Genomic DNA, 17,883 nt, shown 5'->3' on the forward strand with positions numbered 1-17,883 from the left:
GCCGTGTCTGCAACCTACACCACAGCTCATGGTAACGCAGGATCCTTAACCCACTGAGCGTGGCCTGAGATCGAACCCGCAACCTCATGGATGCTAGTATGGTTGGTTCCTGCTGAGCCACGATGGGAACTCCCCTTATACTTTTAATTTACTCTTCTTTTTCTAACTCTTCGAGGTAGATGCTTACCTAATTTTAAGGCTTTATTCTTTTCTAATATATGCTATAATTTCCTTCAAAGTATTACTTTAGAAAAATGCCTATTTTGTTGTCGTTGCTGCTGCTGTTTAGAACCACAGCCGCGGCACATGGAGGTTCCCAGGCTAGGGGTCCAATTGGAACTGTAGCCACCAGCCTACGCCAGAGCCACAGCAATGTTGGATCCCAGCCAAGTCTGTAATCTACACCATAGCTCATGGCAATGCCAGATCCTTAACCCACTGAGTGAAGCTAGGGATTGAACCCATGTCCTCATGGATGCTAGTCAGGTTCGCTAAGGGCTGAGCCATGATGGGAACTCCTGCTTATCCATTCTAAATGGAATAGTTTGTATCCACTAACCCCAAAATCCCAGTCCATCCCACTCCCTCCCCCCTCCCCCTTGGCAACCACAAGTCTATTCTCTATGTCTGTGAATCTGTTTCTATTTTTTTAGATAGGTTCATTTGTGCCATAGTTTAGATTCCACATATAAGTGATATCATATGGTGTTTATCTTACTCTTTCTGAGTTACTTCACTTAGTATGAAAATCTCCAGTTGCATCCACATTTCTGCAAATGGGATTAATTCATTCTTTTTTTATGGCTGAGAAGTATTCCATTGCATATGTATATATATACACCACATCTTCTTATGATTTTTATTTTTCATTAAAGTTGATTTACCATGTTCTGTCAATTTCTACTGTATAGCAAAGTGACACACACACATATATATGTGTGTGTATATATATATTCTTTTTCTCACATTATTCTCCATCAGGTTCCATAACAAGTGACTAGATACAGTTCCTTGTGCTGTATAGCAGGATTTCATCACTTATCCAGTCCAAATGCAATAGTTTGCATCTATCAACTCCACACTCCCACTCCATCCCACTCCCTCTCCCTTGGCAACTACAAGTCTATTTTCTGAGTCTGTAAGTTTCTTTTCCGTGGAGAAGTTCATTTGTGCCATATATTAGATTCTAGATATAAGTGATATCATATGGTATTTGTGTTTCTCTTTCTGACTTCACTTAGTATGAGAGTCTCTAAGTTCCATCCATGTTGCTGCAAATGGCATTATTTTCTTCTTTTTTTATGGCTGAGTAGTATTCCATTGTGTGTATGTGTGTGTGTGTATTCACACCTTCTTAATCCATTCATCTGTTGATGGACATTTAGGTTGTTTCCATGTCTTGGCTGTTGTGAATAGTGCTGCAATAAACATACAGGTGCATGTATCTTTTTTTTTTTTTTTTTTTTTTTTGTCTTTTTGTCCTTTTAAGGCCACACCCACGGCATACAGAGGTTCCCAGGCTAGGGGTCTAATTGGAGTTATAGCCACCAGCCTACACCACGGCCACAGCAACGCGGGATCCCAGCCACAGCTGAAACCTACACCACAGCTCACAGCGAGGCCAGGGATTGAACCCGCAACCTCATGGTTCCTAGCTGGATTCGTTAACCACTGAGCCATGACGGGAACTCTGCATGTATCATTTTTAATGAAAGTTTTATCCAGTTATATGCCCAAGAGTGGGATTGCTGGGTCATATGATAGTTCTATATTTAGTTTTCTGAGGTCCCTCTGTACTGTTTTCTGTAGATGTACCACATCTTAATCCATTCATGTGTTAATGGACATTTAGGTTGTTTCCATGTCTTGGCGATGGTGAATAGCGCTGCTATGAATATAGGGGTGCATGTACCTTTTTGAATTACAGTTTTGTCTGGAGATACGCCCTGGTGCGGGATTGTTGCATCACATGGTAGTTCTATTTTTAGTTTTCTGAGCAACCTCCGCACTGTTTTCCATAGAGGTGTTTCCGATTTACATACCCCCAACAGGATAGGAGGGTTCACTTTTCTCTACATCCTCTTCCGCATTTGTTATTTGTAGCTTTATTCATGCCAGTCTGACCAGTGTGAGGTGGCACCTTATTGTAGTTTTGATTTGCATTTCTTTAATAATTAGTGATGCTGAGCATTTTTTCATGTGCCTACTGGCCATCCATACATGGTCTATATATTGTCTTCGGCGAGATATCTATTAGGTCTTCTGTCCTTTTTTTTTTTTTTTTTTTTTCCTTTTTCTTTTTAGGGCCACACTCGCAGCATATGGAGAGTCCCAGGCTAAGAGCTGAATCAGAGTTGCAGCTACCCGCCTATGCCACAGCCACAGCCACGCCACCAGTTCTATTAAGTTTTGCTGTATATATTTTGAACTTATGTTATTTACACAAATTTAATACTGGCATGTTCTCCTAGTGGAATTAACTTTTATAATTATCTTTACCTCTGGTAATATATTTAGTCTTAAAGTCACCTTTGTCTTTTAGGACTATAGCTACATCAGCTTTTTTTAAAAAAACTAGTATTTTGTTTTATTTTATTCTACTTGGCTTTTTACGGCCACACCCATGGCATATGGAAGTTCCCAGGCTAGGGGTTGAACTGGAGTCGTAGCCACTGGCCTACGCCACAGCCACAGCAATGCCAGATCCGAGCTTTGTCTGTGACCTACACTGCAGCTCACAGCAACGCCAGATCCTTAACCCATTGAGCGAGGCCAGGATCGAACCTGCGTCCTCATGGATCTCGGTCAGATTCATTTCTGCTGAGCCACAATGGGAACTCCCAAAACTTGTATTTTTATTACTTTAAAACTTTTTTCTTAGGCTTTAGATGCGTTTTCATTTTTAAACAACATAATCTGCCCCCCCCCCAGTCCAGTCTGAAAATTTTGCCTCTTAACTGGAACATTTAGTCCGTTTATAATAAATGTAAATACGTAGTTAATATAAATGTAATGCATACCTACGATAAATATTTGGAATTAAATACTTTGTGCTATTTGTCTCATCCTATACTTTTTTCTTTTCTTTCTGGCCTTTAAGGAATTGTCTGCCTGTGTTTTACTATTTAATTCATATAATTTATTTCCTTAAAGATTTGAAACGATATACTCTGTTTCTATTCGTTTAGTGCAGGGGCTGGCAGGTTTTTTTTTTCTGTAGAAAGCCAGATGGTAAATATTTTAGGCTTTGCACGCCACAGACAGTCTGTCACACATGCTTCTTTGTTTGGATTTTTATAACCCTTTTTGTACATCCAAACCATCCTTTGCTTGCAAGCCCTACAAAAACAGGCTGCAAGCTGGGTTTGACCCATGGGCCAGAGTGTCCTGACTCTGGTTTTGGTGTTATAATTTACTAGAAATTATAACATGCATATTTATTAAAGCCTAAAATTAATCAAAACCTTTTATCCTTCCCCTGAATAACACATTGCTATTAGAACATTTTGAGGCTATTCACTTCCTGCTCCCAATTTATTTGTTACGTTGTCTGGTATTTTCATTTTATTTTTATTACTGTTATTTTTTGGCCATGCCCAAGGCATGCGGAATTCCCCAGGGTCCAGGGATCGAACCTGAGCCACCGCAGCGACAATGCCAGCTCCTTAGCCACTAGGCCACCAGGGAACTCCTGTACTTCGACATCTTTGACCTGGTTACGACCATTGGCTTTGCAAAATGGCTGGTGGGCCTTCCCCCAAGGTCTGGAATGGATGCGACTCCCTCCAGCCTTGTGTTTGTTTCTGATGGGCCGCTGGGACACGGACAGGTGGAAAGATGTCAGACCGAGTTCCCAGCTTGAGGTTCCCTGTGTGCGCGGGCAGGCTGTTACCTGGGGCGGCGGAGTGCCTGCGTGTCAGTCTACAGCTACCATCCTCAGAGTGGCCTGCTTCCCGGCCCCTTTGCTTCTGCTCTTCTCAGTCCCAAATTGCTTCCTGGGGCCAAGCGGAGGGGCTTGCTTTTGTTCTGGTTGACTTTTTTCCTGAGGTGGGGGTCCTGACCTACCTGGGGAAGGTCTGCTTAAAGACTCTCCTCCTGTGACGTTGGCCTCGACTTCTGTCCTGCTCACCCTGAAAGCCCCCAGACCCGAGCCCAAGAGGGAGGCATCTGCCAATGCCCTTCGTACAGAAGTGGCTTTGGTGATTCTCTTATTTTGCTTACCCCTCTGGGGTTGGATTCTCTCCTCACATTTAGCCAGAGCTGCTGCCCTCTGATCTTTCTGGCTCTTCAATTAAATTTTTTTACTCAGCATTTTAAACTGTGTTCAGAGGGAAAAGGAAGTCTACCGTCCCTGGAAACAAATCTCTTAAGATCAGTTTGAGTGTGAGAGGCTGAGGGGATGTTTTGTGTTGAGATGCGTAAAAGAAAATCTTGGCGTTCCCGTTGTGGCTTAGTGGTTAATGAACCTGACTAGTATTCATGAAGATGTGGGTTCGATCCCTGGCCTCCCTCTGTGCGTCAAGGATCTGGCGTTGCCGTGAGCTGTGGTGTAGGTTGCAGACGCAGCTGGGATCCCGTGTTGCTGTGGCTCTGGCCGGCAGCCACAGCTCCGATTGGACCCCTAGCTAGCCTGGAAACCTCCATATGCCAAGGGTGTGGCCCTAAAAAGACAAAAAAGAAAAAAAAATCTTCTCTTTATAGTGCCAGTCTCTACATATATCCAGCCTACACCTTGTCACCCCTTGGGTGTTCCATTGCCAGGATGCTGCGTCCCCTGAGACAGGTGTGAACAGAAGGAAGTTAGAGATGGCTGGCTGAGCTCAGCGAAAGATCAGATGCTTTTCCTTCCTAGGGGAGGCAGGAAGGTGGAGCCTGACTCCCCACCTCCTGGCACACCTCCCAGTGACCTCACCTAGGTCCACTTGTCCCTGAACTGCTGCGCTAAGAACCTCCTGTGTCCTACTGGAGGGGATGCTTGGTGAAAAGGGTGCAGTGCTGTGGGTTGATGAGAGCACTGGCTGCCCAGAAATCACAGCTCCCTCATGTACAAGTTACATAACCTCAGGAAGTTACCTCACCTCTCCTGGTCTCAGTTTACAGATCTGCAATATGGGCTGATTATAAGATTAACTAGCTTATAGAGTTGATAGAATAAACTAGTTAACAATGGTGATGGAACTATAAAATCTTTTTCAAAATGGGCTGATAGGAGTTCCCTGGTGGCTCCGTGGGGTAAGAACCTAGTGTTGTCGCTGCTGTGGCTTGGGTTGCTGCTGTGGCATGAGTTTGATCCCTGGCCCAGGAACGTCCACATGCCATGGATGTGGCCAAAAAAAGACAAAAAAATAAATAAAAAGGGATGATAAAAACTATCTCACACACTTCTCCAGGTCAACTGAAATCATAGACCCATTATGACTATTGCATTTGCTCTTTGAATCTCATGCAACTCTTCATTTTTGAGATGAGAGGCTGAGACCCAGAGAAGGCAGGGATTCCATCAAAGCCTCCCAGCCGGCCACTGGCTCCCTGACCTGAGAAGGGGTATGCCAGGGTCCCGGCCCCAGGTCTGCCACCACTGACTCCTGTGTGACGGTGGCCTCATCTGTTCCCTCTCTGGGCCTTGGTTTGTCTCTCTGCCTGCCTCCTGCTCCGTCTGACTGGTGGGGGGGCAGTGTTCTGACCAAGGTTTTGTAATGGGATGTTTGGGGGTTTTAGTTGTTAAGTCACGTAAGGACCCAGAAGGGCCGGGCAGGGGTGCAGCAGTGGTGACTTGAGGCTGCCTTCCAGGAACCCACGCACTTGAGAACTTGCAGCCTCAAACCAACTGCTTGTACCGCCCATAGCACTTAAGGAGGTGTTAGCCAACAGCGGCGACTTGGTAGGTAGCTTCTCACGGAGGGGGGTGGGAATGACAGTGAGGGGGTGGCCTCAGGCAGGCACAACGCCTCTATTCAGACTCACCTTCCCTGAGCTGAGGCAGGACACCTGGGCTCTGGCTTCCGATTCTGTTTCGAGCCAGCCCCCGCCCCTTTCTGGGCCTTAGTCCCCAGTCAAAGAAATGGGACCAGAGACAGCATAGATAAGTCTCGAGAGTCCCATGTGACCTGCCCATCAGGCAAAGGTGTGACTGTGCATCCTGGTGTGTGGACAGGAGAACCTCCACCTGCCCCTGCACAGGGGAAAGGCAGCGCTGAGTGGGGATACGGAACCACTGCCCGGACTGCCTTATTGTCGGACCTTGCTGAGCCTCAGTGCTCCCTACCTGCGCAAGGGGAGAGCAGGGGCCTCCAGTACAGCAGGGCTGGGAGGATCCCCTGAGATGATCCCAGGGCCCGGCCCAGCTGTCAGAACAAAAAGCAACTCCCATTCACCAAGGCCGCCTCCCACCCGGCCTCCACTCCCAGAGGAAGCCAAGACCTCGGAAGAGGCCTTGGCTGTGATGGTTCCAGAGCAGGTGCCTCAACCCCCCCTCCTGTGGCCGGGGCTCTCACACACCCATATCCTGTCCTGCCTCCAGGCCAACCCCCAAATTATCATTTAGTTTGGACCACCAGCTTGCAGGCGGTTAATTGCACCCATCAGGAAAACAGGAAGAACTGTAATGAGCAATTCATTAATAAAACTGGTGACTGCCCGAGCTGCTGCTTTCGGGGAGAACTGATTTCATTAGCCACTTGGTCCCTCTGGCAAAGGCTGAGATCTGCGGCTCGCATCCTCCAGGATCCTAGGGGACATAAGCTACCGCTGATTCTCCTTGTGCAGAGAGCCAGCTCTGTGCCAAGCAGTGCGCTTGGCAAAGCCCACCAGATGCGGTCCTTACAGTGTGATGTTCTCATTATGCCTGTTTCGTAGGTGGGAAATTGACGCTCAGAAAGATTACTCTCTTCCCAAGGACACGTAACTAAGTACAAATTGGTTCCAGTCTGTGACTCCAAAGGTGTTTTCTCCTTGCGCGACCCCCTCAAATACATGGTTCTTTTTATGGATGGGAGGTCCCAGAGTCTGTGAGCTAAGAAACTGTTGCCTGATTCCCTCCTAGGCTTGTGGGGGTTTGAGGGGGATAATGCGTGGACTCAACATCGGTTCCTAAAGCAACCCCACTGTTTTAGTGAAAAAAGGAATCCCTCAGGTGTTAGACACACTGAGGCTGGCTTGTCCCCTCCAGCCACTCTCCTGCCGCTTAAGCCACTGGCCTCCATCATCAAGTTCCAGAGTCTTCCTCTGCTGCTCACTTAGCTCTTGCCTGTCCGTGGCTCTCTCCACGAGAGACAGCATGAATGTGATTTTAGATGGCACGGGGAGATTGGCTTTTAATTTCAGTCTCATGAATAGCTTTTCATTAATTATGGCCTGTGACTGTGGTCCTTTAACACAGAATGTTGTGTTTTCTTTAAAAAGCAATCGTTCTGAATTCAGTTTATGAAGGCTCATAGAGGAGTTCCCGTTATGGCTTAGCAGTAATGAACCCAACTCATATCCATGAGGTTGTGGATTTGATCCCTGGTCTCGCTCAGTGGGTTGAGGATCCAGCGTTGCTGTGAGCTGTGGTGTAGGTTCCAGACGCAGCTCAGATCCTGCATGGCTGTGGTGTAGGCTGGCAGCAGTAGATCCAATTTGACCCCTAGCCTGGGAACCTCCATGTGCTGTGGGTATGGCGCTAAAAAGCAAAAAAAAAAAAAAAAAAAAAGGTTCATAGATCTAAAAGACAATATTAAGTAAAAATTTGGCAGCTCCGATTTTTAGATGTGGGAAAATTGTGGGAACAGACTTGGAGAGACGTGGCCCAGGTGACCCCGCCCCCACTCTTCTTCACCAAACAGGTTCCAAGAAGGTGTTTTTCAGCCTCAAGAGAGCAGTCCTTTCCTGGAGGGGAAGCTGGCTTCCTCCTCAGCCAACAGGCTCGTGCCACAGCGGGTTATTTATTTCTCCAAAAGTGTTATCAGGGTACCCCATGCACACAGTAGAATCATGGTTGCCTGGGATGGGAGTGGAGGGGATGTGGACTGCAAAGGGGCATCTTTCTGGACAGATGAAAATGCTCTGTACCTCGATTGGGGCATTTGTTACATGAGCGTGCACGTTTGTCAAGTCTTGTGTACTTAAAATGTGGAAAGGTGATTGCAGGTAGCTAAAGCCCATCTGAGAACAAAGTAAAACCCAAAGCCATAAATATTCATGTCTGTTGAGAGGCAGGCAGATTCACCGCTAAGTTCTAAATTCTGAGACCTGTGCTTTGCTGCATGATGGCATATGCTGGTCTCATTTAGCTGTCATTTCAATTACTCCCAGAGTCAAGATTTACAGAGATTTGCCATGTGCCACTCACAACAAGGATGCTCAAAATGTCAGAGAGTTACCTTTGGCAAAAGGACATCACAAGTCAGCTGGGAAAGGATGGATCAATCCATAAATGTTGTTGGGATGACTGGCTCTCCATTTAGAAGGAAATAAAAATCAGATCCCTACCTCACACCACATGTACATGTATAAACCCTCTGGATGGATTAAATGCTAAGCAAAAACTGGAAAAGTACTAAAATCGAGAAGAATATTTTAAATAAATTCCAACCAGAAGCAGCTAAGACATGAAGGCCAATATTCATAAAGGAATGTTATGTTTGATTACATAATAATGTCAAATTTTCTATGACCAAAGACCCCAAGACAGAGTAGACCACTGGGAAATATTGCCACACATGTAGTAAAGAATTAAAATTTTTAACATGGGGGTTCCCGTCGTGGCTCATGGGAAACGAATCTGACAAGTGTCTATGAGGAGGCAGGTTCCATTCCTGGCCTCGCTCAGTGAGTTAAGGATCTGGCGTTGGTGTGAGCTGTGGTGTAGGTCGCAGATGTGGCTCAGATCTGGCGTGGCGGTGGCTGTGGTGTAGGCCGGCAGCTACAGCTCCGATTCAACCCCTAGCCTGGGAACTTCCATATGTCATGGGTGCGGCCCTAAAAAGACAAAAAGAAAGATTTTTAATGTGAAAAGAGGTCTTATAAATCAGTAAGAAAATAAATCAGTGACAAAAGCCCAATGAAAAAATGGGTGAAGGATATCTACATTTGTTTTATACAAACACATAAAAATGGAAAATGACAAAAGCTGTTCAGTCTCCTTCACAGCTATAAATAGGCACCTTAAAACAATGACATCAGCCCGCTCCAGATTGGCATAAAAACACACTGGGATACATAACTGTGAGACAGTATTACTATCAGTACTTTCCAAATAGGAAGAATGAAATAGAACTCTAGGTACTGAACTGGAATGATACCCATTATATCTTAGCAAGAGAAAAGAAAGCAAGTTACGCAAAAACTATGTATAGCATCATAATCCTATTTTGGTAAGCCAATTGCCTATTTGAGTTATAGATATAACAGTATCTCAAAATTATATATGCCAGCAGCATGGAATTCGTATTATTTCCTTTCAGCAGATGAGGACATTGAGGCCCAGAGTGGTTGAGTAACTTGCCCAAGGTGGCACAGCTGGTCAGTTGCCGAGCAGGAATTTGAATGCTAGCAGCCTGATTCCATAACTCAAGTACTTGATCATTTTTTTTGGTCCTGCAGGCTCTGAATACTTCTGTTTAGAGTGGTGACCTCTCAAAACAACACTAGGATGGCCGAGTCACTTTTTAATAAATACTTTCAAGAAATAGACATTAAAAAGCACAAACTAGGAAATAGGACTTATCAGAAGTCCCAGTTTCCTGCCAACCCCCCTCCTCAGAGTCCACCATGTAACAGTTGTAATTCATGTGGTGGTTACATCCAGGGCAATAAATGACAGGCTTAATACTGTTATTTCTTGATTTATTAACCTTGGACATTATTTATTGACCGCGGCAAGCACTGGAAAAAAGAAAAAGCAGCTTATCTTTTTTTTCCCTCTTCCTGTTATGGTTCGGTTTGCTGCTCCGACTCTCGGCTGGACCCTGGGCTGAGCATTTCGTTTACCGTATTGTTGCTAAGACTAGGCCCACTGAGGCTCAGAATTGAAGGGGACTTGCCCAAGGTCACTGTGAGTCAGTGAAAGGGGGGGCATAGGACCCCTGGTCTGCACATCTCCAGGGCTGGGCTGTTTCTGTGACATTCTTTGGCCCACCCCAGGGGTGGCTGTGGCCATTCTGGCGTGCATGGGGACAAGGCTCTGGAAGGCAGAGGCCCCAGAGGGTCAAAGTCTGGGCCTGTCAGCGGTGGAGAATGAAACCCTCGCTGGCCAAACACCCAGAGGCTGCACCTGCTGCTCCACAAACATGCTTCTGAGCAGCAGGAGGCCTCCGGCCAGGCTCTGGCGGGCACGCAGCCAGGGCCATCCCACCCCAGCCATGCTGGGCCCCTGCCAGAGTGAGAGGGGCCGCCGCCGGGGGAAAGGCTGGGCCAGTGACTGAGGCCAGTGGAGAAACGGGCTGCTGATCCCCCAGACCCTTGGGAAGAAAACCCCACCTCCCCCTCCCTCACACTGAAGTCACCTGCTGAGAGAGGCTTGAAAAAAATGACCAGTGCTAGTGATTAGCAAAACCAGCTAACTCGGAAACTGCGGCAGGAAGCCTTGGGTCTAGATAGAGAGAAACCCAGAGGGGGCAGTTACTTGCCAGAGATCACACAGCTACTGTGGGAGACATACATAGGAGTCCAGTTTTGTTTGTTGGTTTGTTTGTTTTTGTTTTTTTGCTTTTTAAAGCTGCACCTGCAGCATATGGAGGTTCCCAGGCTAGGGGTCCCATTGGAGCTATAGCTGCTGGCCTACGCTACAGCCACAAAATGCCAGATTCGAGCCACGTCTTTGACCTACACCACAGCTCATGGCAACACCGGATCCTTAACCCACTGAGCAAGGCCAGGGATCGAACCTACAACCTCATGGTTCCTAGTCAGATTCATTTCTGCTGTGCCATGATGGGAACTCCAGGAGTCCAGTCTTGAGGTCTCTTCAGCCTGGAGAGAAGCAGGCTGAGAGGGGTCAACGAGGAAATGCAGGGCTGGGCAGAGAGGGGGGTGGCCTCGCAGCCCAGAGGAAGGGCAGGTAAAAGTGGTGGCTGGGCTGTGGCCAGGTCTGTGTGTTGTGGGAGTGGCCTTCCACGCAGGACTGGCATGGCAGAGATGGGAGGAGGAGGGCAGGGGTGGCCAAAGAGGGGGCCACATGGACTGTACTCCAGCTGAACTGAACTATCCTCAGCAAGAGCCGTGCGTGTCATGGTGGGTGGTGGGGGCTGTGCGCCTTCCAGGGATGCAGGTGGGCTTCTCTAGGTGGCTGGGCTCTGGGGGAGGGTGTAGAGGAGGCAGTGAGGATGGGTGGGGGGATGGGGAAAATGGGACCCCACAGTTCCAAATCCCAGTGTCTCTTCCTCCTGAACTGCAGGACTCAGCACCCCAATCCCATCCGCTAGACAGCTCAGTGAACCCCTTCTGACTCACAGCAGCTGGGGCATCACGTGAGCAAATCCAGCAGCTGGGAGACCAGGACCCCAGGGACCAGGCAGATGGCAAGTGGGGGCAGGGCAGGGCTGGCACAGGGGGGCCTCTTGCATGGCATAGGGCTGGGGTCCTGGCTGGGCCCCAGCCTTCCCAGGCTGGCCCTCCACCTGTCTGGACCTCACACCCCATCAGGAGCTCCCTGAGGCCCCCGGGGCGCCCTGCAGGTTTGGGGGTCAGGCCAGGGCTGTCGGGGGAGAGCATTTTCTGACCCTGCCTGGGGCCTGCCCTGGCACAGGTGGGCTGAGACACCACACCACCCCCCCCGCTGCCCAGAACCCTCCAGCCCCCAGTACTCTCTGGTTCCCTGGTGGTTCAGCTGAAGGACAGTCCGGGCCCCTCCCTGCCCTCGGACCCCGCCAGGCCCTGGGCTCAGCGCTTTGCACGCACTTCTCTTCCTGCGAGGCACGAGCTCCCGCTGTGCCCACGTTAGAGGTGAGGACACGGAGGCCCCGGAGGCTCACCCCAGAGGAGCTGCTTCTCTTGGGGGCTCTAGAGTGTGGGTTCCTGACCGTGGTGCTCCCCGCGTGTCCCCTCAGAGGGGAGGGGGCTCCGCAGCCGGGCCAGACGCTGTGCTGGGGGCCGGAGGACACGTGCCCTTGTCCTGAACCGCAGCCCGTGCTCCTCTGGGGGCCAGGACCCAGGAGAGAGCAGGGCCGCTTGCCTGGGGAGCATCCTGGCCTTGTTCCCCTCGGGCTGCGTGACCTCGGGCGTCTGCGCCTGAGTTTCCTCATCTGGAAAAAGTGGAGCAAACAGGAGCTGCTGTGCACACACGGCTTGCGCAGTAGAGCCTTCCCGGCGGCCCATCTGGTGTCAACGTTGGCCTCTGCGATCTCCCAGGCAGACGAGTGCACTTGGCCACGGGGCCACGCTTAGCTGCCGGAAAACCTAGGAAGTGAGGTCTTTATTCTGAGGAGCTCTAAGCCCAGCTAAAAAGGTGAGGTTCTCGTCCAGTAGGAAGGGCGCATGGATGCTGGGGGCACCCAAAGGCTCGGACTTGGAGCCTGGAGGTTGTCAGTGGGAGGCCCCTGGGGCTATGTCTGGTCCAAAAGGCTTTGCCTCTCAAAGGGCTTTAAATGCATTTGAATTAATTCTCTCTCTCTCTCTTTTTTTTTTTTTTGTCTTTTAAGGGCTGCACCTATGGCATATGGAGGTTCCCAGGCTAGGGGTCTAATCAGAGCTGTAGCTCTGGCCTAAACCACAGCCATAGCAATGCCAGATCCTAGCTGTGTCTGTGACCTACACCACAGCTCATGGCAACGCCAGATCCCCAACCCACTGAACAAGGCCAGGGATCGAACCTGCATCCTCATGGTTATTAGTCAGGTTCATTTCTGCTGAGCTACAATGGGAACTCACAATTTAGACTGTCTTGTAAAAATCAGCTCTCTGGCTTTTCTAGAAAAACTAAAGGATCGTGCCACACTGGACTCAAGTCTCTTCAAGTGACATTTGGCTGGAAATGGGCAGCCGTCCCCAAGGTGGCCTGTGCTCTCCAGTGCACCCCAGACTCCCCTAGTCTCATCATCTCCCACCCACTCCCACTTCCCCCCTGTTCTCACCAGCTTGGCCTGCCCAGCCCTGGCGGGCACAGCAGTTTATAATTCCTGCTCCAGTACAGCCATCAGTTTCCATAGACAATGAAACCGAGGCACAGAGAAAGGAAGGGGCTTGATCGAGGTCGCCCAGTGAGCCAAACTCGGCGTCAGCCTGCTTTCTGCCACTCCCGTCACCTGAGGATCAGCCAGGTGTCTTTGTGCCCAGGAGGAGGGGGCGGCTCAGTGATTAAGCCAGTGGGCCCTGGGGCCCAGCCGGCCTGGGTTCAAACCTTGGCTCTGTAACTTTCCGGGGCGAGTAACATCCTGCTCTCTGAGCCTGTGCTTTGTCTTGTTTTGACTTTGAGACGAAATGATAACAGAGCCGGCCTCAAAGAGTCAGTGGAGGATCAGAGTGGGGTGTGGGGCCATTGTCCCCTGACAGTGGGCCTCTCCCTACTTTAGGTACCACAAGCACCCCTCCCCAACCCCTCCCTGCTTAAGACATACATAACTAAAATTAGGACAGGAGCTCAGATACAAGAGAGAAGGCAGATTGGGAGGCTGTGGCTGCCCTGCAAGGACCAACTTTGCTCCCTTTGGGACCCTGGCAGCCCCACATTGCGGAGGCCTGTCTCTGCAAGGGCCAGTGAAAGCAGGATCTGTGTCAGTGCTGGAGGTAGCCCGAGTCTCTGGAAACAACAGACACCCTCTCTGACTCAGGAACTGTGCCCTCCTGCCTCTTATTTTCTCAACCGGAGCTGCCTGCTCAGGTTTTAGTTTAGTTTTTTTTTTTCTTTTTTTCTTTTTCTTCTGTACCCGAGGCACGTGGAAGTTCCAGGGCCAGGGATCGAACCCATGCCACAGCAGTGACCTGAGCCACAACAGTGACAACACTGGACCCTTAACTTGCGGAGCTCCAGGTTTTAGTTCTGACATGGGTTGGTGTAACCTCAGAGAAGTTGCATCTTCATCGGCTGTTCTAAAGATATATCTCCAGGAATGACACACTTTGGGGCCAGCCACAGCATCCGGGGAGCAGCCCCTCATCACACCCCCCACCACACTGTAACATTTGGTTTCAGGCTCTATTTATACACGTCCATGTATATAGAGACCCAAAGGTTTTGTTTTGTTTTTGTTTTTTTCCACGGGTTTTGTTTTGATTGTATTGTGCAAGTGGCTTTAGATCAGCCATAATGGAAATAATTCTAAAATGGAAAGACACCCCCACCATCCTTCCAACAGGCTCTGGTTCTTAATAGCTTTGCTTAAGTGCTTGCTGCATGTCAGGCGCTGTGCTTTCTGTGGTTGATTTTGCTGAAGCTGCACAACCACCCAAGGAAGTAGGAACAGGTTACAGATGGGTACACTGAGGCACGGAGCTGTTAGGTCGCCTCCCCAAGGTCACACAGCAAGTGCATGGTAGAGCTGGGATTGAACTGGCTTCAGTATCCCAGACTTACCCACCCCTTGGGTTACCTCTCATTTCTCTCCATCTCTGCCCCTTTTAGGCTGGACTCAGAGACACACATTGGACACCCCTGACTCTGTGAGCATTTCTTGTTTTTCTCTTTTTTTAAGGCTGCACCTGCAGCATCTGGACATTCCTGGGCTAGGGCTCACATTGGAGCCGCTGCAGCCGGTCTACACCTCAGTCACAGCGATATGGGATCGGAGCCATAACTTCGACCTACCTGCCATAGCTCGTTGCAATGCTGGATCCTCAACCCACTGAGCGAGGCTGGGGATCGAACCTGCCTCTTCACTTACACTATGTCAGGTTCTTCACTCTCTGAGCTACAAGAACTCCCCCCAAATCTGCATTCCTTTTCTTTTTCTTCTTTTTTTTAGGCTGCCCTGTGGCATATGGATTTCTCGAGCCACAGTTGCGATCGACACCATGCCGGATCCTTAACCCACTATGCTGGGGTCAGGGATCAAACCTGCGTCCCGGTGCTCCAGAGATGCTGCTGATCCCATTGCACCACAGTGGGAAATTGCCCGTCATTTCTGAATAGCCCCTGGGTACCAGCCCTGCCTCACAGCAGAGAAACAAGTCCCTGGGACACATGGAGATGTCACCTTTGTTTTCTGCTTATCTTCACTGAATATAGTATTTTCTTTTCTTTTTTCTTTCTTTTTTTTTTTTTTTTTTTTTTTGTCTTTTTGCTATTTCTTTGGGCCGCTCCTGCGGCATATGGAGGTTCCCAGGCTAGGGGTCCAGTCGGAGCTGTAGCCACCAGCCTACGCCAGAGCCACAGCAACTCGGGATCCAAGTCGCGTCTGCAACCTACACCACAGCTCACGGCAACGCCGGATCGTTAACCCACTGAGCAAGGGCAGGAATCGAATCCGCAACCTCATGGTTCCTAGTCGGATTCGTTAACCACTGCGCCACGACGGGAACTCCTGAATATAGTATTTTCTAAATGCTGTACCCACAGCGTATGGAAGTTCCCAGGCCAGAGATTAAATGTGAGCTGCAGCTGGCTGCAATGCCGGATCCTTTAACCCACTCCACTGGGTCTGGGATTGAACCTGCACCTCCAGCAGTGACTGAGGCTGCTATAGTCAGATTCTTAACCCACTGCACCACAGCGGGAACTCCTGAATATAGTACTTACGAGTCTGGCTCACAAGTGCTGGTTTTTGGTTGTTAAACACAGACACAATTGAGAATTAAATCACATAAACTTAAATTATATTAAAATGGTAACAAATACTTAGAATAGACTACTTTATAATTATTGTGAGTTCCCATTGTGGCTCAGTGGGTTAAAAATGCAACAATGTGTTTGTGAGGATTCTGATTCCATCCCTGGCCTCACTCAGAGGGTGAAGGATCGGGTGTTGCCACAAGCTGTGGTGTAGGTTGCACATGCGACTTGGGTCCAGTGTTAGTACAGCTGTGGTGTAGGCCAGCAGCTGTAGCTCTGATTCAACCCCAAGCCTGGAAACTTCCATATGCCATGGGTGTGGCCCTAAAAAGCAAAAGCAAAACAAAACAAAAAACCAATCCCCAAAAACCCCATGAAGGCAGAGAGCAGGGTGATGCTTCTGTAAACCAAGGAGCACCAAAGATGGCCAGGGAACCCCCAGAAGCTGGGAGAGAGGCATAGAACAGGTGCCCTGTCACAGCCGCCAGAGGAACCAGCCCTGCTGACACCTTGATCTTGGACTTCCAGCTTCCAGAACTGTGAGACAAGACATTTCTCTGTTTAAGCCGCCCAGTCTCTGGTACTTTGTTAGGGGAGCCCTGGCAAATGCTCTTGGGGTCATTTGACACCCATCAAATCGGTAGCAGAAAGGCTATAGAATGGTGAGTGGCCGTACATCTTTCCGTCCATTCCGTGTATATATGGAAATTGTCCATGGTGGGAGTATTTACACCACAGGAATCTGCAGATGCTACAAATCAGGCCTTGGTTTATCATTTTGTTGATTGTCTGGATAGACTCAAGGAAGTGGTGGGGATACTGTTAGAAAGGCACATTCAACCCAGTGTGTCACGGCTGTGGTCATTGCATCGTGAATAGCACAAAACAATGGAAAACTGTTATCCCATTCAGCAGTGTATTCAAAAGCTACTGAGTCAGCAGGGATTCCAGGATTTGAGGACTATTCTCCAATTCAGCAAAAAATCGCTCCTGCATCGACAAACAAGTGAAGTTCCAACATGTCCTTATTGTTTCACTTTTGTCTTGTTGACGTAAATCAAAATATCCATATCATATTATTCATGTTCCAGTGATAGGCAGAGGGCTAGGTGTTACCATTTTGCAGCTCGCTCCTGGTGACCGGTGGGGGAGGCCAGTTCTGGACCCAAGGCTGCGGAGGGCTAATGGGTAGATGGACAGACAGTCTGCCTGAGGGATGGACAGATTCTAGCTCTGCAGGAATGAGCTGCTGGGGGCGGACCAGAGTCAGTGTCTCCCTCCTGGATGGAATGGGAGGCCGCCCCACTCTCTGCCCTGGGGGACTTCTGCAGGGTTCCTTCTTGGTGCCCAGTTTACCTCTGTTAGGACACTTGTCCTAGCCTTGGCCAAATAACCTTGACCTGGTCGGGGCAGAGCTCGTCCTTCAGCTACTCTCCGTGAAATGTGAATCAATGCCCTCACCCCGGCCCCCCATTTACATCCATCCATGGCTTCCCACTGCCTTGGGACCAAGGTCGCACCTCCCTCTCTGTCTTCACAGCCCTGCTCTTTGGCCTCATCTCTCTTGTCCTCGTGCTCCAGCCCTGCTTACCAGCTGCCTGTTTCCCCTACACTCTGAGCTCCTTCCCCACTCTGAGCCTTTGCACATGCTGTTCCTTCTGCTGGTATTCTATACCCTAGGACCACTCTTCCCAAAGCTGGCTCTTCCTCATCCATCAAGACCTTGTTACAAGTGTCACCTCCTCCAAGAAGCCTTCCCTGATTACCTGGCCAAAGGCGGGTTCCTTGTTGCATGCCATCTCTGCCCTTATGTTTTTTGAATTGTTTTCTTCATTGCCCTTAGATTACATGTAATTATTTGTCTTCATATGTATTGAATTACTCAATTCGTTAATTACTTCATTGAATTTTTGTATCTCTCACTCTATCAAGCTATAAACTCCATGAAGGTAGGGTGGGTGTCTGTCTTATGTCCACAGAGCCCAGCATGAAGCCTTGTACTTAGTGGGCACTCGGAAATGTTTGTTGAATGAATGAATGAAATCCATTTACTGAAAAGCTGCCTCAAAGAGGCAAATCATGGTCCAACGCAGATACAGGTGCAAATTGCTGGCTTGGGCACTTATTGGCAATATGTTCTGGGGTGGGTTACGAAATTGCTTTGGCCTCAGTCCTCTCGTCCAATATTAGCAGCCCTCCAT

The sequence above is a fragment of the Sus scrofa genome, chromosome 6 (assembly GCF_054392235.1).
Source record: "Sus scrofa isolate SSC_HxYL_T2T_F1_AM1 chromosome 6, Sscrofa_HxYL_maternal_Yorkshire_Landrace_v2.0, whole genome shotgun sequence".
Taxonomy (NCBI): domain Eukaryota; kingdom Metazoa; phylum Chordata; class Mammalia; order Artiodactyla; family Suidae; genus Sus; species Sus scrofa.